The 26,822-nt window shown below is 41.6% G+C and overlaps 1 protein-coding gene across 1 annotated transcript in view; it reads left to right on the plus strand.

Moving 5' to 3' along the window:
* The window catches only part of insrb (insulin receptor b), a 98,868-nt gene that overhangs the window by 39,296 nt on the left and 32,750 nt on the right, over positions 1-26,822 (plus strand).

Here is a 26,822-nt window from a genome sequence, read left to right on the forward strand (position 1 = left end):
TCCTTGTAGTCGTTTCCAAACCCAACTCTTTCCATGTGATTCTGTCCAGGCCCAGCTCACTTCACTAAATGTTTTGTCCTTGGATTTTAAGAAACTGATCTATACCTTTCCTTGAACCATTTTACAGGTTTCTCTTAGTGCAAAGAAAACACACAGTACCCTCCAGGGAGCCCGGCCCTACTCAGAATGTGTTAAGTGTCTGGGAAAGGAGCGTAATTCTCAGTAAATGAGAGCTTTGATGGTGACCAGCACTCATGCACAGGCTGTAATGGTGCTGTCAAAAGAACCTCTGTCTGTTTAAGGTGACACTTGTGACAATAAGCTGGGGTGAGGGAAGCTAGAGGGGTGGATGGGTGGACTGATGCACATTATTGGGAGAATGTGACCCTGGTTTGACCCACTCAGGTCAGAGATGAGTAAGTTGAGGCTTGGGTTTAGAAGGCAGGGGTCAGAAACCAGTGGACAATTTGCTAGCCATAACTACAGTGTAGGACATGGACACACAGACATTCCAGGAAGACTTGCAAATACAGGAAATACCAATGTGGAATATGGACAGGTGTGTGTACATAGTGTTTTTGCCTAGCAGCAGGGGCACACAGGGAGAAGTAATGTTTCTTCATCCTTCTTCAGCCTCATCCTGACCCCACTGACCTTCTCTACTGCTTCATCCAGACTTAAAATCATATGCATATGAAACCGTATTAATCACCTATTTTTTTGAGTGTCTGCCAGATCTTGAGCAGATTTCAGACTTGCTTCCCCAAGTCTAGCTGCTCAGCTGTCTGTAATAAAGTTTTGATGAGTGTCGACATTTTTTTTTCTCTCTTTGATGTCTCCCTAGCTGGAGCACCTGGAGCAAGCTTTGGCATTCAATGTTGTGGAGAGGTATCTCATAGAGAAATCTAGAATCTCTTCTAGTAAGGACACGGTGTCATGAAGCATTTTGTTATTATAGAGTCCATTCTCTCGGAATCTCTGTCATGCCAAGTGGCTCAGTGGCCATTCGGTGGCAGAACCTATTACTTCCATGCTGAGGTTCTTGTACCATACAGCTTTAGCTCATGTATAACCATCCTTTAACCCTATGAAAACAGACTTTCTGCAGGCAGCCCCCTGCTGGCCGCGGGTGACTGTTGTTAACATAATCTTGTTAAAACTTCTGTCTTCTGCCCCACTACATTGTATGTGCATGATGGCGTCATTACATCACATGACATAAGATGCATAAACACAGCGGTGGCACCAAAATGGCCGCAGGAAATCTTTGTTTACATTATCCTGTATTAAGCTGATTTGAAATAAAATCCATAAGAGCTAGAGCATTCATTCTATTTACAACAGGAGGCTAAGGCACTGTAGATCGAAACGCCTCTGTACTCTGCTCATAAAAAAAGAGCACATCTCAAAAACTAAGATAAGTCAATAGTTCAAATAAATCGTGTGTTAAGAAACATTATGTTAACGTTCTATATTCAGAAATCTTTTGGATAAATATGTCTTGTTCTTTATTTAGTACAATTTGAGGAAAATAGATCTGATTTTCATTGTAATTTCTTATCATTTCAATACTTGTAGTACTTGTACATTTTTATTGTTAACTGATTTCCATGACCTTTTAGTTTGGGTTGTGCAGATTATTGGGTTATGAAATATTTGAGGATAATCTCAGAAATGACATCACAGAAGAATGCATAATAAAAGATACGATACATGCAAGGACCATTTCTATTCTAGATTTCAAAATGGTTTCTTTCTTTACTGAATATATATTAATTATTCCATCCAGCAGAACCCCTGGCCTAACTCCTGCTGCTGTCCTTTTTTTTCTTTTTACTCTCCCCCTCCGCTCATCTGTTCCGATCATGCCAGAACGGTCCTGTCGTGATAAAAGGGACGTTGTAAAAACATTAAGCCTTTTGGCTGCCTGTGCCAGCTGCACTCTCTTCCTGATAGCCTGAGTGGTAATATATATTTGCAAGACAGATATAAAAATGCTCTGATAATCTTTCTCTCTTTGCCTAAATGCATCCCTTGATGATAGCAGAGTGGTGACAGAGTTACAAGACCACAGTAAAAACGGATGCATTACACTATCTTTATTGAACAGACAATTGTGGTATAAGACGAGACTGCAGTTACACTTCTCCTCCTCTCCTCACTACATTTTGATAGCCTCACTGCCCTCATGAAAAAAGCAGTTAATAATTTGACCAACACAGGTGGGATATCTAGTCGTGTAGTCACACATGGGAAAATGGTCACGTATTGCCTAAACAGTGTGATTAAAAGTAGAAGAAGTGCTCTTTCCCTGCTTTCCTTTTCTTTGTCCATTTCTTTTCCCTGCTTCTGTTGCTCCACCTTATGTGAAAGATCCTCCCTCTGCACTCCCTCCCTTCTCCTTCTTTTTTCCTTTCTGTCCCTCTGTTCCTTTGCTTTGTGCTCTCTCTCACCCCCTCTTGCTCTCTCCCTCTCTCCCCCTCTTCCTTCCCCTTGCACGCTGTGGTATGCAGACATGCAGGAATTTCTGGGCCTCAAAATGATAGACCAAACTTGTCAGCCCTGGCTCCTGTTACTAAAGATGGCCGCTCCGGCAGTGTGTGTGCCTATGATTGGTGCGTGTCTGAGCTACTCCCTGTGTGATTGGTCATAACATGTTTGTCCTCAGCTCTTATGTTTTGTTGGCACAAGTGTGAATGTCAGATTTTTGTTTGTGTAAGACGCAGTTTTCGTGTGTAATTAAGTGGCTGCTTAGTGACTATAACTCTTCCTTTCTTCTGTTTTCTCTCCTGCACAGTTTTGGCTTCAGAGATGTGTGTTTTTTGCAGTTTGCTTCTTCTTTTGTGTATGAATGAGGGGTGTCAGTCTCTCCACCTAAGTTAGGTAAAGAGTAAATGAAATAAAATAAAATACAGCACACAGATGCTGGAAGTAATGTGTTACAACTACTTGGTAAACGTATATACTTATTTTCTCAATTTTTGCTGTGCCATGGACACCTTACCAACCCACAATGTTGGTATTTGACATCCTAAGAATGAGAATCAGCTACCTTTCTGGTTTATGAACAACTCAGACAAATCCTGCTCATTCTAGCTTTACGTGTAATGGTCCTTGAATTAAATTCATATGACGTGAGGTTCAGTTAGCTCTGCACAGAAATAGCCAGTGGAAATGTCCTTCAGAGGGATACTTTTACTTTATAGGTTGAGTACATTTCAGAGCCTGTACTTTCTTACAGTTGAATCAGTACAATAATAGTATCTGTACTTCTACCTGAGTAAAGAATGTGTATACTTTTGCCACCACTGACTACAGCAGATAGTGGCTCAAAATCTGACAAATATCTTAATACACTTAATGTAAGACACAAAGAAAGTAGCATTTCAATGAGACTTAAGACACTAATTTTTAAGACAAATTTCACTTGTTGCATTGACAGCTTTTTACTTATGTACCTATTTCTGAATTTTTTAACCTATTACCTGACACCAAGCTCCTTTACTAATACACAGCCACACACTCTTTAGCATCTAAAATTCACAACATAGAATGAAGTCAAATTAATTAAATGTAAAAGATACAGGCCATAGACACTGTTATAGTATATATACATAAGAAAAGATACACAAATAAGTCACAGTCTGTGTAGGCGAAGCCTTTCTATAGACTTCCAATCCTGTAGTCGGGTCATGCAGTAGAGGGTTATTAAATAAGCTGGCAGGTAATGAAATAGGCAGATAGATTATGATAATTTTGATGTTCCCTATGGGACTCTGCAGCTCTGCCAGGTTGATGAAGCTGCAGTCAAATTGAAACGTCTACCTCTATTATTTGCTTCTCCTAATATATATTGAAGATGACACTGAGTAGCACCCATAGTTCATCCTTAAAATAGACCATGAACTAGTGAGCTAGTCTCTTACGACGCATGTGTTTGTATCACCAGGCAGAATGACGTCCAGCCCGGCTAATACTTAGCATGCCTTGGCTGTTGCCTCCTCTCTCCAGTGTCTCCTGCTTCAGGCCCTGTGATGGCATTGTTGCAACTAAATAAGGTTCTGCTCCGGTGCTCCGCGCGCTGCCTGTCAGCCACACACACACACTGCACTCTGCTATCTGTTCCACACACTCTCATACACACAACATAGTTGACGCTTGTGACTATGTTTTGCTGGTGTTTTGGATGAACTGTGTTGCACCTGTGTTCGTGTGTGCATTGTCTGTACACATACATCATCTGACTGCTCCTTGTGCAATTTGAATCATGACAGAGATGGAGTGGAATGAGGTTTTACTTTTACCCACCCCCACCCTGAGGAATTGTGCTGTCATGTGCTGTCAGTTTTCCTTTTTTAGTTTGCCTCTGTGCGTACTGTACCAACATCTTACACAACTAAGAATTTTGGTTAATGAGATCAACTGGACCCACAATATTTCTGGTGCGCGGACAAGCGGGCATGTGACTCGGTGTAATTCATATCAATCACGAGGGAGGAGTAGTGGACATTAGCAGACCCATGACAGCAACACCAGTCCATCTGCAGGCTGCCAGCCAGCAAACCCAGTACACAAACCACCATTTTGGAACTCCTTTTCCCTTACAGTGTGGCTACTTCTGAAATAAGAAACCAAAGTGAAAAAAACACCTTCCGAGTGAGTCCTTCTCTAGTTGCAAGATTTACACACATTTTTTTCTGACGCATCTGATAACAAATGGCTTTGCCTGTCACCCACGTATAATGTAAGCCCTCCAGGAGGAATGCAGGTGTATATCCCCCTTATCGCTCAACATCTCTCTTCCTGCTGCCTGCCTCAGCCAATCCAGGCAGAGTGTGCGAACAGGGGAGGAGCCTCTCTGGCCAATTCCACCGAACTAATTGGTTGCAAGGGCTTGTGGGAAGAAGGGAGTCTGGGAGCAGAGGATGAATAACTGTGTTTGTGAACAGAGTTCAGTTCCATTTAGTGTGTTTGTCTCTCAGTCCCTCCCAGAGCAGGAATGGGAACACCAAGGGAGGAACTGGGCGGGGCTCCTATTAGTGAACATATGCTGGAGGGTTAACTTTAACAAAGGCAGGTGTCATAGTTAAAACTATTAAAATATTATTATTGCAGTGCCTTAATGTCACCTGTTTGTTGTATAGAAACAGAAAAGGAGAAGCTAATTCTAATGCATCCAGTACCAGAAACCTTTTATGGAGCAAGTCATATTTAATTTTTGATGCTTTTATTTATATTTAAAACTTCTGAACAGCCTGGACTGTCCTAAACGTTCCCTTAAAGCAGTTGGAAGTCCTTTTATGTGTGAGGTTATTAGTGTGTCCATGATGGTGTTAGTGAGTGTGCGACCCCTCTGAAGGTTGGATAACAGTGGGGAATGAATGCAAAGAACAGCTTTGATGACAAACTCGGCCCCCAGTTCTCAGTGACGGGACGTATGTCTGTAGGAGGAACTGTCTGGGGCTCCATGACTCCATACTGTGGACACTATGTGTATGTGTAGAGTGAGACAGATGCTCTGGTCTCTTTGCTCGTGTGTGCTGCTGACAGAGATAAATGTGCCAATAGTGCTTCTCTGGACTGCAGGCAAATAGCTGTGGTGATGGTGGATGCAGCCTCTTATTGGCCAAGTTTGTTAGATCTTGCGCTGTGATTGCTAGCAATGTTTTTTCAAGATGGTCGTATTTGCAGGCACATTAATGTTTATCACATTGGGGAGAAGAGATCATTTTAGTTTAACATTTTTCATCTATCTGTATTGTGTTAATTTGCTATCTGACAATACACACTGAACTTAACCAGATGGGGTTAGTAGAGAGAATCAGTAATCAATATCACTGTGGGGGTTTTAACAATCCAGAATATATATTAACCATGGGTAAAGTTAATACATTATTTGTAAATCTTAAGGTCATCTTGTTAACCTCTTCAGGGGTTGGATTTTTTGGTGATCACTAGAGTCGGGAAAAAAAATCGATATTGCAATATATTGTTGTGCTCTCTGTCGCAATAAATAATCGATACACTGACGGCAAATATCGATATTTTATTACAACACACATTATGGATTTACCCCGTTGTCACCGTCAGTACTTAATCTCTCCTGTCCTGTTTGTGGGGGCGCTAATCCCATAAATGAGGGTAAAGTAGGCGTAAGCAGCGGCCGGTGAAGAAGACGATTTACCAACAGAAGAAGAACAGATGCAAGAATGGCGGATAATACGAACAACGAAAAACAAATGAAAGACCCAACCGCAAGTTTCCACTCTAAAGTGTGGACCAACTTTGGCTTTTACGAGACAGATGACGGGAGAACACTGGTGCGGTCGTTATCGCGCCGCCAGCGGGGGGGGAGCATTCATCCGTCCGTCCGCTTTTTTAACAAGAAGACCGCGGCAGCCCACTAACACCTGCTATAAAGCAGCTTACATTGAAAATGAGTATAGCGGCGCAGCGCCGCTGTTCCACCGTCTGAAGAGAACCCTGAGCTGGACACATTAAAGTGCATGAACATTAATAACATGTCTAATGTAAACCAGGACAGTGCTTTCTGATACTGAAAAGTCAGTAGCAACTTGTTTTACGTACACTTGGGCCCGTTTTAGTTTAACAATAGTTAAACAAGATAAGAATAACATAAAAATTAAATTAAATATTGGGCACATTTCAGTATGCAACCAGTTATGTGCAGAGTTATGTTCACCCATCCAGTACCTGGGAAGTGGGAACATAAAAGTGCTTTCGGTCAACCTGGACACATCAAGGCATGTTAAATTTATAGAAAATAAAATAAAATAAATGCAATAGATGCATAAGAAGTTTTCCTTTTTATGGGTATTTTTCCTTTTTCAGTCACATATCGTGATATATCGTTGATGAAATTTCTTGCAATATATCGAATATTGCAGATATCGTGTATCGTGATATTATCATTATCGTGGGCCAAATATCGTCACAGTATCGAATCATGAGTTACCCGTATCGTCCCACCCCTAGTGATCACTGCTATTGATTATTACCAATCTGTTAATAAAAGTTACGGTACAGGTGATAAGTAGTTCGATTTTATGGCATTACATACTGAGGACCTCAAGTGTCATGGAAATAATAATAAAACAGTCATTACTCAATAGCACTGTCAGGCTGGTAATATGCAAGAGCTTGTTACAAATAGCATGTGCCTGATCAATCTGTATATTATAAATTCAGTTTGTGGATCTAGTTTTTTTCTTTTTAAACTGCAATTTAAAAACCATTATTCATTTATGAATCAGGCAATTTATTATTAAATGATGCACTTATTGACTGTTTTTACATCTTTTATTTTTTTGTCATTAATTTTTTATTACGACAGCAGTATATTATATACAAGACATGCAGTGAAACAACTTTATCACAACTAGATTTTCACAATTTCTTCCTCCCTCTCCCATCTTCCCCATCTGCTCCATCCAACAATAATTTACACTTTAAACACTACTACACAGACAAATTGGAATCATTTATGAAAACAGTCCTCACAGTTACTGAACTGAAGTTTTTCAACATTGATATAGTATTTGGTTGGTTGTGAAGCCAGTGTGTGAGAGAAATATTGTGGGGCGGTTTCCAGTGTTGTGCTACGATCTTCACTTTATTTGATAAATATTTCATTTTACAATTATTTTTATAATTATCAGATCCAAACCAATATTAGGAAGTAAAAAATTCTGATAATGATCTATCAGCTGACATACACAATTTTTTTTTTTAACCATGATCCCTCATATGTGGTCATTAAATACTTGTGACAAAGATACATAATGAGGGCAGGAAGGATTGGATTAGATAGATTTGTGTTCAGTTGAATTAACTTTATTTATTTAAATGACATCATTTTTTCTTTTATCTTTTTTGCATTATAATCTCATTTCATTTCGGCGCATGTCAGCCAACATTTACAGCGGTTCCAAAATATCTGAGATTGACCAATATTTGGAGTTATTATAGCCTGACTAACATATCGATTGGCTAACTAATTTTTATTGTCTATTGGAATATCAAATAACTAATTACTATTGTAGACTATTGATCTATAGATTAATACATTGATTTGCAAACAGATTAATTAATTGCTATTTTTATTGTACAATTAGTTGTTAGTTATTGCAATACTTCGCTGTTACCGTAACATAACTCGGTAAGTATGAACAAGTACGAACAAATAGAGTGAAAATAACTGATCTACGAATTAAAACAAAGTAGTACTTTGATTCTAACTTTCTGAATCATATTATTTTCTCTACACTATGCACACACACACCTCTGTCAGCAGGTCCTTCAGTGAACACTTCCTTATTCCAGGAGCTGGATATGGCTGCTGATAGCATCAATCACCAATACCTGTTTACTGTCTGCGGTTAACCGCTCTCCCTCTGACTGCCCAGACTCTCCCTTCTGCACTGATTTAATTTAGCCCTCATTCTACTTTTTGAAATCGCATTACAAAGACACACACGCACACATATACTCATGGCTGTTTACCTCTGCCTGTCCAATGTGCTGTGGCAGAGAATCACATCTGTTATACAGCGGTGTTGTGGTGTCGAAGTGTGTATCATATTTAGAAGCTGACCACAGAAACTTGGGTTTGCTGCATGCTGAGAGCTCACTGAGCAGTTTGTTCTGGTTTATTGATTTTGTCAAGTGAAGACAATAGAAGGATCAACATTTTTCACATCCATACCTCACTGTGTCTTCTCATTAATTACATCACTAAGCACATGTGAGATATATCAGAATCCACCTGTTATTGATTGAGTATGCAAGCAAACTCTAGTGTTTCACAAACTGCTTTCTACTCATCACACACATAAATGTAAATATATAAATATTTTTTATTTATTTATTTATTTATTTATTTATTTCTCCCTCCCCTCACTCACACACACACACAGATGTGCACTACAGCAGCATTTCTTAGAATAACAGCTGTCCGGTAGCCAGCTGAGCTGCAGGCAGCATCTTATTTTCTGAGCTCCTTTCATTGTGTTTGCTTTGGCAGCTTCCAGAGACAAAATTCTTGCTCAGTCTTTCATTGTTTGCTGGATGGGGTGTGTGTAAATCAGCCCTGGGCGTCTTTGTGTTCATGTGCCCTGGGTCAATAATTTGTATGTTGTTACACATGCGCGTACCCACAAAACAAGGCAAACGTATCAAGTAGAAGTTGTCAGCTACGAAGCTGGTCGTGTGGTATACAACGTGCTTGTAAACACATGAGTGTTTGTTCAGAAATCATGCGGTTTACAGTATAATAACAGAATTGCCACAAGTTTAAGTTATATCTGTGACTTACGGTGATTGTAACCCTGACAACCTTCATTCAACCACACCAATGTGGCCCATTTCTCCCTGACAAATTAGCTGAGACCTTTCAAAGGAGCTCACTTTGGTTTAATAGATCAATCATGTCAAGAGTTAAAGTCCTCACAGATCTTTAGTGAGAGCAATGATGGCACCAAAACTTGCATCACGGTAGCACCGTCTCTTCTCAGAGCTTAATTGGCCCTTCAGAATGGAATCTCGTAGCAAGTTATGACGATACAGTGTTTCCCCTAGGATGGAGTTGTAGCAGTGGAGGTGAGTGTTCGCCCACGTGCAAACGCAAAGCGCAAAGTGCACCCTGCCAGGAGGTTTCTCTGTGTCTGTCGCCACCAGAGGGGCTCTTTAGGCTTAAGGACATAACAGTACATTTGTGCACAGTAATGAGCAGGGAAACTGTCTGTCTAGCTTACATATGAGGTATCTCAAGCTTTAGGAAAATTCACTTTTATTGAACACAATCAAAGTATAATCTTTAAAACAATTATTGACAATCATTTGACAAAAAATATATTAACAACCAACCATATACAGCAAAATTACATGATAACACAAATACTAGGACAATCCAAAAGGTCTGTGCCTCTGTGAAGCAATCTGTCAGTAATTTGAGATTGACAGCTTTCGCGCGTCAAAGGGGCCGTTGCGCATAGTAATGCTGTGTCGAGACAGTAGGAATTTTCCGACCTCCTACTAGAAAAAGTACACTGGAATGCCACTCAAAGTCAGTGTCCTTACTTGTGAACTTGGCACAAATCCATGTACCCTGAATGATAATCCTGAATCCGTGATCAGTGTTGCTTGCTTCATGGTTGACATCTACCCGTTGCTTGTTAAAATCGTTGTGCTGACATTATCAAGTAAACTCAAAGTTTCTCATTGCACCTTCTCCAAACCTCCGTTGTGGTGTATGCTGAGAGACAGCGCAGCACGGCACGCCACGCCACGGAATAGTGGAGTTTAGCACGGCGCATCACCTGCATCAACGGTAACGGTATATCTGGATAAATGTATCGAAGGAGACTGCTTGCAAAGCTTCTTTGACAGAGACAATGATAGTTGCCAAGCATATTATGACAGTAGAACCATGGATACTGGCAGCCAAAATTGTTATATTAAAGTTCATTATTCAAACAGCTGTAAGAAATAGCGTAACAGGCTTTAAAGGGGGCCCACTGTGGTTCGTGATTTATTTTTATAAATCGTTTCAGACAGGTGTGTGATTGACCTGGATATGAAGCGTCCATAACGCAAAATGATATAACCTTAGTTTCTAAAGCGACAAGACTGAGCCCACTCTCCACCTCTCCTCTCTCCTCGTTAAAAAAAATAATAAATCAGCAGCGGCGGTCATATTTCAGCAGTGGAGGTCCACCGCTGCTAGGTGCATATAGGGGTAACACTGCGATATATACTGGCCTGATATCGGGAAATTATGTTATTGGGTTTTATCTGTTAAATTGCAGCGCAATATTTACAAACTCCAATGTGCAGCCCGTTGTGCTCAAGACATCAAACTGCCTCAACTGGGTAGAGCCACGCATTGTAGATTTGAGAGTCAAACCTGTTATTGTAGGTGTGAATGTGCTTTTTACCATCTTTATCTAATACATTTACTCATATATTTTACTCATCCTCTACCCTAACCCTAACCCTAACCCTACTTCAAATGCAAAAATGTGATCTGATCTGAGTTCAAAGCTTTAGGTGCTACATAAAACTGTAATTGTTAGTGGGGTGCTGACCCTGAGTCAGATATTCTTTATCGACCCCTTCACAACAGCAGTAAACACCAGTTTCTCTTGGGTTGTTTTGATGATGTGATATTGAATGTAGCTAGCATCACAGTGTTAAACAGATTGTTACCTCAGGGCATGCAGCGTTTCCTACAGAGACAGGAAATCCACACATTGAAAGTGCAGCAGTAAATTTTATGAGAATTAGATTTTGTTATTTATTCCAGTTTTATTAGCAGCAGCAGAGGTACAGAGGTACAGCTTTCCATGAGGCACAGGTAGTGTCTGTCGGTTGGTCTCTCTCTCTGTTTACATCTGGCTGCTGCATTTCAGTGAAAGGCTTTTCTCTTTGTGTGCCACCCACCCGCCCACTCACCCAGGCTGCCTGCCTGCTAGAGGGGCCTCTGCTGACAACACCTGCACCCCCAAGGATAAGCAGGGCCTCTTCAATCCCCCTGACACCCTCTCTAATGTATGTGTTGTGGTCCTAATTCTTTTGTCCCATACCCTAGTGTACATGTATTATTTATGTGCAGACATGCATACTCACACATGCACACATATGGCCACATGCTAAAATCGGGTCCTCTTTTGTGGTTGGCCCTTCACCTCCAGCAGTCACCCCGCTGTGTAAATCCCTCGGCCAGGATTTGTTTTTCAGTCAGACCCCCAAAGGGACGATATGTGCCTGTGCCTGGCATGTAGCTGAGGCTGGCTGAGGACCCAGCTCCTTCTACTTTCTGCCTCAGTTGTCCATATTATACCCAAGCTGCAACCGTAAAAACACAATGCCAGTTGCCAGACGCAGAATGGGTGTATGTAGGAATCGAACGCAGCCATGTGCACTCTCAAAGTTTTTTGCAATATCTTGATTTTAATTTTGACAGTTTATTTTCTTAAAGTTTTATTTTATTTTTTTATTTTGGACTGTGCACATGAGGGTATCGAGTCAATTCTAGACACAAAACACCAACAAGCACAAGCACTGAGCCAGAACTCTTTGTTATAGTTCAAGTGTTTAGTAAAGCAGGCAGCACTGTGTCATTATGTCCCAAAGGAAGAGATTCTGTGGTATGTATTTTCGATACATCTGAATTCTTGGAAATGGTGCGTACACCACGTGCACTGTTGTTTGGTTTGTAAGAAGCAAACATGTTTTGAGGAAGACTGTAGATTTTGTTATCTTGAGATCTGAGAAGTGCATGTTATTCTTTATTTGTTATCCTTATATGTCAGGTAAAGTATTTAATAGAAGGAGGACTATATGTTTATGAATGATCGGTACAGAGTCTTCAAGTGTGTCTTTTCCTTTTCTGCCACAGTCGCATCTAAATGGGGTTGAGCTTGATGCACCTGCGTGTCTGTTCCATCACTGCAACACTTAACTTTGTCAGAACAGTCTTTTTGGCTTTTGCTTCTTGTGTGAAACCCAAGATACAATAAAACAAAATCTTGTGAGAAAGCTCGCTTTCTTTTCTCCTGTGGGCCTTGCAGTGAAAAAGCAGCTCCTCCACCTTACTCACAGTCTCACACTTGGCAGCTTTGCATACAGAAACTTGCAGTGAAAGACAGAGAAGTGAGAAACTGAGGTTGGCACTAATGCCGATTTAAACCTTCTAAGTTATTGTCATATCCTATTTAAGCGCTTATAGTCAATCTTTGCAGCTCATGCAGTGTTGGGTGTCGTAATCACAATGTTGATACACAGTGAAGTGATTATGTCTGGTTTTGTTTGTGTCCAAGCTCTAATATGTTTGAAAGTATTGAATGTAATACAGGTGAGAGCACATGATTTACTTGTGGCAATTCATGTGCTGATATTAAGATTGAACCGCCACACGTGTCTCACAGTTTTTTAGCCATTCATCGCCCTGGAAATATAAGTAAAAATTGTTGCCACACTTAATACTTTGAACATAGCTGTTAAAATGGATACTTTAAATTTACTACAAAATATTTAAAAGATGTGAAGTGTAACTGTCTCGTTAGTCGTAACTGCCCCTAATAGCCCTCCTTGGGTAACTGATGTGTCCAGTGTTTAATCTTGTTTTTGAGGAGACGCCCCATGAATTCCTGTACCAGGAGAGAAAAACAAGCTTGGGGGAGGGGTGTGCGACTGATCAGACTGAGCGAGTGAGGGATAGGAGGACAGAAGCAGAGAGCTCTTTACCCTCGACTGTGAATCCATGCTGATTGGTTGTGTTATTGTGATAATTGTTTCCCTTGTCGCGGCCATGTGGCTGCACCCTCCTCTGTCCTTGATGTGTCGTCCCTCGCGACAGGGCTTTGCTCTGGCTCTCCCTTTCAGCTCCTTCCCTACTTCTCTTGCCTTTGAGCTTCACCCTTCTGCCTGGCCCCCTTCCTACATCTAACGCTCACTTCACTTGTGAATCTGTATCGATGCATTTGGTTGCGTATCACGCTCTGTTTTCACATGCTGCATTGGTTCAAGCCTCCTCCCTCCCTCCCTCCCATCTTCACTGTAGGCATGTCAGGGCGCAGTGTTTGAGGGGTGGTACAGGCATTTGTTTACTCCACATCCAGCTTACTATAGATGCTGATGTATGGAGAGCGTAGAATCGTATGCTGTTTATTCTTGTGACTTTAAAATATTAATGTACACACAGGGACACGCGCACATAATCTCCCTTCGTTCCCTGCTCGGTATTTAACAGTGTGTGCTTATGGCAAATCTCTTTAGTCTGGCAGTTATTGGAACTAAGATTTTAATTAGGAGAGGTTTTAGTGCTGCACACGCTGCATTAGCATTACAACAGGGGGCATGTTTGAGGGGTGGTCTGGCAGGCAGACATTGAGCCATCTTTTTTACTAGCAGGTGAATCAATCCCTTCAAATAAGGAGCAGAGATGACAGAATAACATGTATAACATGCATACTACTTCAGCAGACAGGGAGGTGATGTTTTAGCGTTTTTATTTAGGAGCTGGGGAGTCTCACTTCCTATTGACGTTATATGGAACATTATAGTAGCCAGTCTTTTTGAGTAGCTGATCACATGCGCCTTGTTGCCAGAAATGGCAAACAAATTCCTGTTGTTGCTGTGAGGTGTTGAGATGATTGATTGAATCATGTCAGCAGCTGTCAAATGGGTCTGGATTAGAATTTGATCAAAAATGGAGCCTTACTTCCGGTCCGTCTGCTGCTTTCTTCTACAGCTGCTGAGCTATCCATACCATATGTTGTTTACCTCATTTTATAAGTTGAAATAATATTCTCACCAAGATTTTTAGAATATAACCTGGTTTTAAGGTCTGTTTAACGCCAACATAGGAACAGTGACCTGGGAATCTATTAATGGATATTATTACTAATAACGTTGCCCATGTTGTAGCTGTATATTCTCCCACTCATAAATGGCCCTTCGTATGAGCAAAACTGAAAACAATCCCTCCAAAAAACCAGACATCTCGGGAATAATCGCAAACAGAGTATGTTTTCCAAGGCTGTTTTTCAATGAAGGATTTCTCACACTCTTTTGATTCATGAAAGTGTAGACCTGTTCTCCTTAGAACATGCAGAACCCAGTGTTGCATCCAGCCCTTGAGGTTTTCCCACCAACTTTGCACACTCACATTTACAGTCGAGGATGAAAGGAACAGGGGATGTGAGCGGACAGATGGATGACCAAACTGTAGAGCTAACAGAAACAGAAGCAAGAGATTCTCCCAGTTTCCCCCAAATTCCCTTTGACGCACTTGAGCCTGCATCTGAGTTTACACTGTTTTGCTTATGACTAACACTCTCCATAATCAGTCCCTGCACGTCAGCCCAGGAGACCCCTGGCCGGTCTTCTCGGCTGTTTTCCTTGGCCGCTCGCTTCGCTGATGGAAAGACGGGCTCTCAGTCAGGTCAAACAGAGGCTTCGACAACTTGAAGCGAGGTTTTGACTGAGGGATCATTGTGTATAGATAAGCAGTTTCTTAACATTATTTTCCTGGGTGAAGTTATAATGACCACTGACCTTTAATAACAAAAGCCATGTTTCAGACAATGCAGTCATTTTCATCAGTGTTTGAGGATAGTTTGAGGTGTCTTATTTAAGTTATCTTGGAGCAGCATATGAGTTTGTTTTGCCATATTGGAAAGGAAATGAAAGCCAGATAGCAGAGGAACTTAGTACAAAGATACTAATGTCTCATCGACACCATTTTGCAATGTCCAGAGCTTGAAATATCCACACAACTGTAATTCATAACAATATATCAGGAATACAGTTTTCTTTTTTTCGGGGCTGGCAACTGTAATGTTGTTTTCCAGCCTTGGGGTCAGAGGCCAAGGGGCAGGATGGGAGGGTCGCTTGTCTTTGAAACAAAGGAAAGATGCTAGAACCTCACGTGTCTGCAACATGTGACCTGCATACTGTATTTTTGGTGTGTTTTGCACATAAGAGGGGGGAATGTGTGTATGTGACCCCTTCTGACAAGTCTGTTTCTCCCAGTAATGATGGAGAGTTTACCTCCTTCCTCACAGAATAAATAGACCTTCCTGAGGCCTTGACAGATATGAATGGAGGGAGGAGACAGACGGTATGGGAGTACTCCGGATCGTCTAATACAAGGAGAAGAGAGAACTTAAAATGACATCTGGCCGCATTTTGAACAGCCTTGTGTTCTTAACTCAGTCACATGGAACAAAAATAAGGTGGAGGGCCTCAAATTTAGATATTACATTTTTTTGGTACCTGTTTTTCTTCCCTGTAGAACATTAGTTTGTCTGTAATAGCGTTGTACTATTATGTGTTGTTTCTTTTCCTCTTCCCATCAGATGCTCTACTCTGCATGCATGAATGCGTGTGTGTGTGTGTGTGTGTGTGTGTGTGTGTGTGTGTGTGTGTGTGTGTGTGTGTGTACAAATGCGTGTTTGTGTGTCCCTGCCTGTGTACCGTAGCTCTGCTTAGTGCTATGCTGTGAATATGAAATAGGGCAGCTAGCATCTGCACTGCAGCCATCCCTCCCTGGCCCCCACACTGTGCCTACTGCTCAGTGCAGCTGGCCAGCCTGCAGAAACACAGGAGCATGGAGCTTGTGTGTGTGTGTGTGTGTGTGTGTCAAAGAGGGTTAAGTTTACTTGTGTTGGTGCCTTTGTTTGTGTGGGTTCATTTCAGTTTAGTTTCTCCTGCTTTTGGTTTCTGAAAGACTCTGTGTTTACCTGTACAAGACTGGCTTCTTCTATCTGTGCATGCATGTTTGTCTTAACATTTGCCCGTATACCTGATGCCACATCTTTATCTGTCCCTGTGCATCTTTCTTTTTTGTCAGCCTGTCTTTTGTCTGTGCCACAGTTTTGTTTATATCCATGTAACTCTGTACAAATTCCAAAAGTGTTTTTGTCCAAGTAGGGCTTGAACTCAATTAATATGATGATTATTTTCTTCTTGATTCATTGATGATTAAAACCCCAAAACATTGTGTATAATGCTTTATAAAATAAAGCATCGCTTTAAGTAGGGTTACAACTATATGTTTTAAATTGTTTTTTTGTTTTTTTTACAATTAATTGAAAAGTAAATGGTCATCATCACATTTCCTCGAGCCTAAATTGACGTCTTCAAATTGCTTCTTTTATCAAACCAACAGTCCAAATCCCAAATACTCTTCATTTACTATCATGAATGAGATGAAGAGAAGCAGCAAATCCTCACATTTAAGAAGTTGAAACCAGCAATTGTTTGAGATTTTCGATTGAATATTGACTTAAATATTATATTTAAAGAATTCTTTAAATATAAATGATAAAACAAATGTCAAAGTTGTTTGTATTTTCCATTATTGGACTAATAAAATCTATAAAATTAAATTTAGATTCAAATGAAGCCTGTCTGCTCCCAGTCTGTTCACAGGCCAATTCAAGACGGACACCACTCTAGCATTAGAAATGCGTGATGCCTGGTGATGCCAAGTCCTCGTCCCGGTTGTTGGGGCTAGCTGAACTCAAAGCCCCTGAAACACGAGAAAGCCAGGGAAAAGGGAGAGAACCAGAGGTAGAGGTAGGAGGAGAGGAAAGAGAGAAAGATGCAATAAGGAAAGAGGAGATGCGAAAGAGAACGAATCTATTACAATCAGCTCTTTGATAAATATTCTCAGTGCCATCTGAGGACACAAAGAGCGAGAGCCGTCTGAGTTCTTTCTCTGCTTTTCTCTCCTGCTCTCTCTGTGGCTAATATAAGGAGATAATGGGCCATTGAGGCAGAAAGGGAAGGCTTAAAAACACCTTAGTCATGACTGGACCACCACTCAGCGCCACTGATTAAATTATCCAGATGAAGGGGTATTTATCTAGCACAACTACAATCCATAAAACTGCACTTAGCATTACCCAGTTAAAGATGTCAAATCACTGTCAGCAGCTCTTAGAAGCTGCACGTGTTTTTATGTGTGAATGCTGCAGACATTGAAAACGGTATTTAGTGTTATTTAATTTATTCTGACATTTGATTTCCTCTGTCCCATGGTAGAGGCTGGAACTGCGGAATAGTTATGAGTGGCCAGACCTTTTTGTGTCACTTATTTTGTTTTGGCCGACTGCTCTGTGGGAACAGTCTGGATGAATGCATGGTTGAGTAAAATATTCAGAGATGATTCTCTTGGACCAGTTTGACAGTAAGGTAGACATGCATTGTCCAGATTGCCCAGAACAAAATGCTTTGGACAGAAGTATTGAGCTGCTGCAGAAAATTCCTCATCAAAGACAACTTGAGTCAGCCTAGAGGTGCACAGAAATGGTAGTCACTGATTCTTTATCCAATTCTAGCCCACATTGTTTGATGCATGTGTCTCTTGAGGGAGGGCACAGGCTCATCACAGAGTCACAGACTCAATGGACAAAGTCTTTTGAGAAGACCAGAAAGAGGTGCCGCTTGATCTGACGGCAGCCAGGGTGCTGTGTGTGTGTGTGTGTGTGTGTGTGTGTGTGTGTGTGTGTGTGTGTGTGTGTGTGTGTGTGTGTGTGTGTGTGTGTGTGTGTGTGTGTGTGTGTGTGTGTGTGTGTGTGTGGGAAAATCATGTGGCTGGTGATGCAGTTGTCCTGCGCTCTAGATAAATGTTCACCTGCTGCCTCTCTCCGTCACCTTTCCGCTGTCACCAAACTGCCCAGTCAGCAAAACCTGCCAGACCTCTGTGTGTGTATGAACATGTTTTGTGTGTGTGTGTGTGTGAGTGAGAGAGGAAGACTATATGTTGATCTTTTTTATCTACTTTTGGCTTCCTGTGTGTGTGTGTGTGTGTGGGAGAGAGAGAATTTGTGTCTGAAGCAGTGTATGTCTAAGTGTGTGTGTGTGTGTGTGTGTGTGTGTGTGTGTGTGTGTGTGTGTGTGTGTGTTCCAGCTTGTCAATATTTGTGCGTGTGTATTTCATGTTTGCGTCTAGATGTCGGAAAAGTGCAGCCAGCAGCAAAATGCTGCTGCTGGTGGCTGTATGACAAAATGAATAAGGATAAGGGAGCGGCCAGCACTGGGACATATTGATCGTAGCTCCATCTTGAGCGTCTGTAATGAGAATTAGTGGCCGTGGCTCTGTGGAGGAGCAGATTTGTCACCTGGGGCGAGACGACACTACAGCTGGGCTGTGCTGGGTGGGATGGGAGGGGAGAAGAAGGGGTAACAGTCAGGGGAGGGTAAGAGGAGGAGACAACAGCTGAGGGGAGCAGAGTGCAATGCTTGAAGGGACAGAGAGATGGAGGGAGTGTGGCTTTCACGATGAAAAGACAAGACACAAATGATGACAAGAGGGGAATGTAAGAAAACGCCTGTTGGGAGCATGCGGCTAATTACTGCAGACGGTCTATGTCTGGACTCGTCTCCATGGTAACAAGATGGGCCGGCATGGCTGGCCAGCACACAGGAAGACACAGACGAGGAAATCAATGAACAGACAGACAAAAGAGGGTGCAAAACCGTGCTCATTAAGCCTGATTCACTCTTTCATTTTGTTTGTCTACATGTCTGTGTGTTTCCTGTTGACCCCTCATTGAGACTAATCATTGGAAGAGCTGCTGTCGACAGAGGGCTAACCTCACATATAAAATAATTGCTCTTGAACGACAGACTTGCTGGATAGAGATCAGAGAACGTTGTTTGTTGAACCAAATGTTGCTGGTTTGGCTCATAAGAAAGTAAAGACATTAAGTCTGACTGCCCTCAGTGGACAAAATGTCCATCAGCAGCTACTGTTGAAGTGTCCTTAAACAAACTATGAAACCTCTAATCTGATCAAGCTCTTTGGTGGACAACAACAGAAGTAGCAGCGACAGCAGTAGTAGAAAGTAGGGGTGGGAATCTCTTGGTACCTCACGATTCGATTCCGAGGCCAACAATTAAATTCTAAATCGATTATCGATGCATCTCGATGCAACAATTTTTTTGTGTACATTTCCATGCATGATTTAAAAAAATAATAATAATAATTAAATCTGACTTTGCTACTCAGAATTTGCTAATTACTTCTTACTTTTGTGATGATCATTAAAAAATCAACAGATTAATTACCTTCTCTAATATTTTATTAAAGAAAAGGCTTTTCTTTGTCACAAATAGATATGACTTTCTATGAACACAGAATCCTCCTGTTATAGGCAATGAGCATATCCCTGAGAGAAAAACAGTATACTGTAGCCTATATATTAAATAAAAAAAAAACATTCAATGCAATAATCAATGCAGCTTGCATTTCAACACATTATGGACCTTTTTGTTTTAGTTTCACTGTAGAGCGTCGGTATGGCTGTGTCAATAAAGTAACACCGATATGGTATTTTGTATCTTGGCTCTAGAGTGAATGCCATCTTCCGAAAACCCACGTTCTCCACAACTGATTACTGACTTAAATGCATGCACTTGCAGTGGATTTGGTAATCCGCTTCGCTCCCTCAGAGTTTGGTTGAAGCTGTGCCACCGCCTGCTCAATCGTTCTCTGGCTGGCATCAGCAACAGGTCGCTGCTCTTCTCTTCCAATTCTGGGTGGTATCGCACAAGGTGGTTTCTCAAATTAGTTGTGTTGCCGAAGTATTTAAGTTGAGTTCCACACACCTTACAAACTGTGTAGGTCTTGTCAATTCTCCCCTCGACTTCATAGAACTCAAAATGCTGCCATACAGTAGCTTTCAAAGAAGTCTGTGCCGGTTTTATGGGCTTGGTGCTAGCCATTGCATTTTGTCACCGCTCAAACATAAACAACTCACACATGTGTGTCCGGTGTGCATGTGTGTACAGCAGAGAATCATCAGGCGCTTTCTGTAGCACTCAGCAGCAGGCAAACAAATTTTAGTTTTAAAATTCCAATTATTAACTTATCTGCATCGAGACATAATCATTCTAGAGAGAATCGGAATACATTGAAGAATCGAAAATTTTTCCCACCCCTAGTAGAAAGTGAGTATAGTAGAGGCTGTTGATTGCGACTACATAAAGTGAAGCAATAGGCCGGTGAAGTGTTTATTCATTCAACCATATATGGGTCAAGACACTGACGGTTTATTAACAGGTTTTTCCTTCAGGTGTTAATGGGAGGACGGTTGGCTTGTTATGACGTCGACCCATTTTAAAATGTAACATGACAAAGTGATGAAGTGTGTTGGCAGCAATGAGGAGGATGATTTCATTTTCCAGTTGTGTTACTAGCATGAACAGGGCAACTTTCTTAAATGGTTAGAGACTGACAGAAAGCTACTGTTTATGTAGGTGAGCAGCTCGACACGTTGAGACAGGTATGTAGATATGTGAAAGGGGTGTGTTCGTGTGCATGTGTGACAGAGAGAGGGAAAACTGCTGGATTCTGTCTAGGTATTGGCCAATATAAGATTTTAGCGTAGATTAGGATAAAAACACCCAGTAGAATTATCAGGATAATCATCTCATGACTGACTTGAAAACGCTAACATACATGATATGACCTTAAAATGATGTCCTGCTGTTATTAGGCTACATCGCAATACACAATATATATGTTGATATTTTGGAATCCACTTGAAATAAACTTCAGAATTGCGAGGAAGTGGCAAATGAGTCAAATATGATCTTTTTTACTACGTAACTCAATCAACATTGAGAAAATATTGTAAGGATAACTACTGGTGCCTTTTAAAAATATTAACACAATAAGATTTTTGATACAATAATGTGGATATAATGAAAAGTAAGTGGATAAAGGCAAGTATTAGAACAATCAGGGCAGGAAAAGACAGCACATATACAAAGTACCGATATCCAAAATCTAAAACAATGCATAGTCTTTTATCACGAGAATGATGTATTGGTATATTGCACAGACCCACCGAATACTAAGGAGACTGCTGCATGAACTATGTTGAACTGTGTTTGTAATTGTGAGAGCAACAAGTCCCTGTTCTCTTTCAGCCGATTCCAACCATGAGTAACCCAATTCAGTCTGGGTCATTTCGCCAACAGGACACACACACTGGAACTGTTAAAAATTGGAAAGGGTGGTGTCAGGGTGCGCTGCCTTCTACCTCCCTGGATATTAAATAACTTTTAGAGAAGAGAGGAATTCATACTAACTGAGATTGTTCAGACATTGATACTTTAATCACATCCTTAACAGACAGCTCTGCAGGATTATGTAGTATATAGATAGATCTGATAGAATGGGAGGAGATGTGGGGATATGATTGTTTCTGACTGTTATCTGTATTTACTTCATTTATTAGTGGTGATACACAGGCTTCTGAGGAGGCACTGATTGGCAACAATTCTCAGAAACCTTTTGTTTCTTAACCCTAAGAGGGAGTGGCTGTTGGAGAAGGGAGAGGGAGGGCACGACTGTTTACTCCTCTTTTCATCCTTTTAATACTGTCTGGAAAAAATGAGTGCTGCAAATAACCATTTTTTTATTGTTTATTTTCTGGATTAATCATTTAACTGTTTGTTCTATAAAATCTCAAAAAATGTCCAACACTGTTTCCCAAAGCACAAAAATTATGTCCTCAAAAGTCCACAACCCAAAGATATTCAGTTTAAATACAACGCGGAGCGTTAAAAAGATTTCATGAGAAATCTATGAGAAATACCACTTGTACTGCAGTGAAAGTGTAGTGTAATAACTCACAAAATCATAGTTTTTTTTCTCCAAGTGCTGCCAGCTTGCTCCGTATTGTACTGACAAAAAAGCTCACATCCATTAAATAAAGTAAAAGGTATGATATCAAATATTTATTTTAAACAGCAGGAGATGAAATGTTAAGACTGTAGTAGACTGTGGACTTTGCAGATTTAACACTAGTCATTTCTACTGTGGCACAATAAAAAGGACCCATCTAACTACATACTATTAATTTTACCGGCTATTATTCAACTAAATCACACCATATATTGCCCCCTTTATCCCTTTACTACTATTCCAACTCTTCACACTCCTTCAGCTGCTCCTTTACACAGTCAGTTCGCTGCCAGCCATTTATCAAGCATCAGTATCAGTTCTGGTGTTGGCCACTAGATAAATCATGAAATTGGTTGGTCTTATGATAATGGGAAAGGGCTATTCTGCTCTATATTTAATGTAGATAGGCAATGATATAATTTTAATTTAAGCTAAAGTATCTTGCAGGTGCAGTATATAAGAAATTAATGCTAACTTTAGCAGTTTGCTATTTAGCTTGTTTAGCCATGCATCTAGTGGTCCAGACTGAGAGCTCAGGGTGCGAGAGAAGTGTTCGTGTTTTCACCGCTAGCACAGGACTTTTGGGTCTGGGACCAACCCCAACCCAAGACAATCAATCATCATAAGATCAGAACTGTTATGACTTCAACTTGTGTTGATATTTTCAGTTATGTTTTAAATGTTTTCAACTAAATTTCTCACGTTTCATCTTTAGCGCTCTATGAGGACTATTTGCTCGAATAAAGTAAAACTGTAGCCCCCATGCCTTTCCTCCTTTCTGTCACCTTTCACCTCACTCTGTTTTCCCCTCATCCTTCTCCCACTCTATCTCTTCAGTTTACCATATCCTCTTCCTCCTCCGTTAGTCTCCTTCTGGCCATCACAGTGACTACAAACAAATCTTTGCCTTACTTTAGTGTGTATTTGTATTTGTCTATGTGTGTGCTTGCTTGCATGTACATATTATATTGATGCTTCTGATGAATGTATCACTCCACGTTTCCCTCCCAGTAATCAGTGTGTTTTTGTTTACACTCCCCCCGTCTTTCTCTTTTACTCTCTCATGGGCGAATGTCTTACATCAGATCACTTGAAGCATTTATAGCAACGCTTTTGAAGCTTAGGTCTCCCACCGTGGCCAAATATAGTAAACGTGAATCCAGCAGCTGCGCGTCTGTGTGTGTAAGAGGGTAGAGGAGTGTGTGCGTGCATGTGTTCTCCTGAGTAAATGGCTCTGGGGTAAAAACGTGTTTGTTATTGTTCCCAGCACTTCGCCTGTAGACAACACTGCCAATTAAAGGGGAGGTTTTATGTGTTAAGAGCAGGAAGTGTTGCCGTGTGTGGCTGCAAACTATTGGCTGCCCTGGCTTCTCCCATGTTCCTTCCCTGGGGACTAAGCAGGCAGGGCTCTTTACTGCCACAACCAAATGAAAGGTAAACACAACACACCTTTGATCAGGCTCTGCATTTTAAACCTTACTGGAAGGCTCTGTGTGTGCGTGTGTGTGAAGGGAAGCGGTGAGCAAATTACTGAATGACATAGTGAGGTTAGTGTGTGTGTGTGTGTGTGTGTGTGTGTGTGTGTGTGTGTGTGTGTGTGTGTGTGTTCAGCTTAATGAGAGATAAGCTCTCCAGGATGCTATGGCCTGCTCCTCCTCCTCTTCTTGTTGTTGAAGCATGAGTGAAATCATCCCTCCATCCATGCCTCTGTTCCTCCATCCCCCCATCCAGCCAGCATGAAAACAAAACAAGGCGTTGTATGAATGAAAGTGGGAGGGGCGGAGTGGCCTAGAAAGGCAGGCAGGCAGATAGAAAGATAGATAGTGGTACAGGGCAGGGTGAGGCTGTGGCGGATAGAGAAGAGGACAGCGGAGTAGGAGGAGGAGGAGGGGGATGAATGAATGAGTGAGCTGACTGGAGCATGTTTGGCATAGCAGCTAGCTTGTGTAGCTTGGCGCTAGCATGAGCAGAATGGGGAATAATGCTGCTGCAGTAGTGGTGTTGTGCTGCTGTAGTGCTCACTGCTGTGCTGGGATCAGAGAGAAAAAGTGTAAATACACTGAGGATCAATAAAGAAAATTACCGGAAGGTCAAATAAAATGCCTTTGTAGTGCATTATTTATTTTTAAGCTGATCTGCTAACTCCACCTATGTGTTTTCCACACATCTTCTGTCTTAAGACCGTCCTAATTCACCAAAAGCAACAGCAGCAGCAGCAGCAGGAGATTCGTCTTCCCTGGCATGCCGGTTACTTGGTTGCGTCTGCCCCCTGTCTGCCCCAGCAAGGCCAGGGTTAACCCTGGGCGTCTCTCCTCCCCGATATGGAAGAGCCCATTGAATGGCTGCCTCCCCCAGTCAGCAAACACATTGGCTGAAGCTGAGGGTGGATCTGAGGCTGGAGCGGCACTCTGGCATGGATCCTAGGCTCGGAGCGGGATCTGCTAGCTGTCTCAGCTAGCTGTCTCAGCTAGCTGTCTCAGCCCTCCCCTCCTCTGTTATGTGATGCCGCGGTCACAGCATGTACACACACAGCAGACAGTCGAAAGGGGGGAGGGCTGGAGAAGAGCTATGCGTTTTTCTCTCTGCGTCAGAGACGACTGTGTGCTGTGGTGGGTTTACTAGCTCACAGTAAAAAAAAAAAACGTAATGGAGTGACCCCTGCATGAACCACCCCAGAAGGTCGGAGATTATGTTTTTTCCGTCATTACTCAGTCGCCCTCTCTACGGTTTTGACCCCCAGTCCCTTTTGTCATTGTTCTTTCTTTAACCTTATTATCTCACCCCTCCTCTACCCCTGCCACAACCCTGTCTGTCCTCTCTGCTTTTACTCAGGCAGCACAATGGGCAGCTAGGAAGGGGGGGGGTCCTCGTTGTATCCTTGGCAGTGAGAGCTCATGTTATGTCCTCACAGAGGTGGCATCCTGATGCACTTTAAAGCTAAAAATGTGATGCTCTGCTCTAAAGATTCCTTCTTCCTGTTTTGTTTTGGGTTTTTTTTTTGTTTATAGGGAACCATAACAGTCATCTTCCTTTGGGGTTGATTGTAGTGTGAAAAAATCTAATATTGTGGGTATATTTTTAAATACTCTACTCTTCATGATGCATTATTTTCACCTTTAATGGACACAAATAATGGTCAAATGTTTGTACGCTTGTTATTTGACCTAGATCTGCTTCTTGCCCCGACACTCTTTGCTTCAGTTAGCACATGATATCAAAGCTGACAGTATAGTGAGAAACATGGTGAGAGACGGTGATTAAGACACAGGGTTGGTGACAGTAGACCAAGTCGGAGGTCATTTGAGGCCTACATATTTTACTGTGTTCTCTAGTGGATTTCAAAGCAAACAGAAGGGTTAGATGTTGCAAATTCTGATTGTTTTGGTGTTTATAGCATGTCCACTGACAGTCACTGTTGGCACAAGAAACTTACGTTGGCTAAAGGTGCAAGTGGCTGATGAAGTTTATTTCACCTGCCAACAAATCACTAAATCTCATTTATACAGCTTCATACAACTTTGCTAAACTCTAGTAAGACTAACCATCGCTTATTGCGCTTTCCTTGTGCTTTTTTGCACCAGGTCACTGTGTGCTGTTGGTAAAAAGGTCAGCGTCTGGTATCAGGTGAGATCTAATGAGTCTCTCCTGGCCGTCAGACGAGGCAATATCCGCTAGTTTATTAGATCATTACAGGGCACAGGTCAAACCTGACTACTAATCCAATCACAATTGACACTCTCTTCTTTCGCTCTCGACTCTCGCTCTTTCTCCCAGATGCTGTTCACCAATAGATCCAATGACATAAAATGTTCAGCCCATTAGCAATTAAGGTTTTTTCCACAGCACTGTGGACTGCTGCTGCTGGCCATCAGTCGTAAATTGTGGACACTGAGTCCCTCATGGATGCTAGACGGGCTATCAGTGGTTGTGCGATTGCATGTTTGCAAGCAAATTACAGCTGATTGTGTTCTTGAATGCAAATTACTGTTTGTGTGATCTTGTGCTTTTGTGCAAATTAAGTTGAAATGGTCAGCCAACATCTTGGGTCAGCAGTGATATTTTTGTATAACATTACCACAGAATACAGAGAGAAGGTCATGTAATTGTAGCCTATATTCCACTTGTTGATACAACAGTGCTTTACGAGTGCAGCACGTTTGGCTAGACAGTGTCATGATGTGTTGAGTGCTTATGTATTGACATGGGAGGAAAAATTACTGATGTTAATAACAGAGTCGGCAATCTTTCCTCCAATTTGGCAATCGATTCTGTTTCTGTGCTTTGTCATTTTTTTGATCTTCTTCTGTGAGGGTCAAAAGTTTGTCAGTTTTCTGTAGGTTTGTATTCCCTCTGATGGCGGCGCATCATACCCATATTCTCTTTGAGCGACCGCAGCAACCACACATTAAAAACGGCAACAAGAACCACACGGCCCAGCTGAGAACACCTGTTTATAGTTCATCTAGCCATGTTCATGTGTGTGTACTTGCACACCAAACATGCATGTGGTTCCGTCGCTGCACTCAGATCAGAGCAAACCACCACTTGGTGGCCATTTTGACCACAGGGTTTCGCTCTCTCCACCCCTTCTTGTTTT

This window comes from Sparus aurata, chromosome 11 (assembly GCF_900880675.1).
Source record: "Sparus aurata chromosome 11, fSpaAur1.1, whole genome shotgun sequence".
NCBI lineage: Eukaryota > Metazoa > Chordata > Actinopteri > Spariformes > Sparidae > Sparus > Sparus aurata.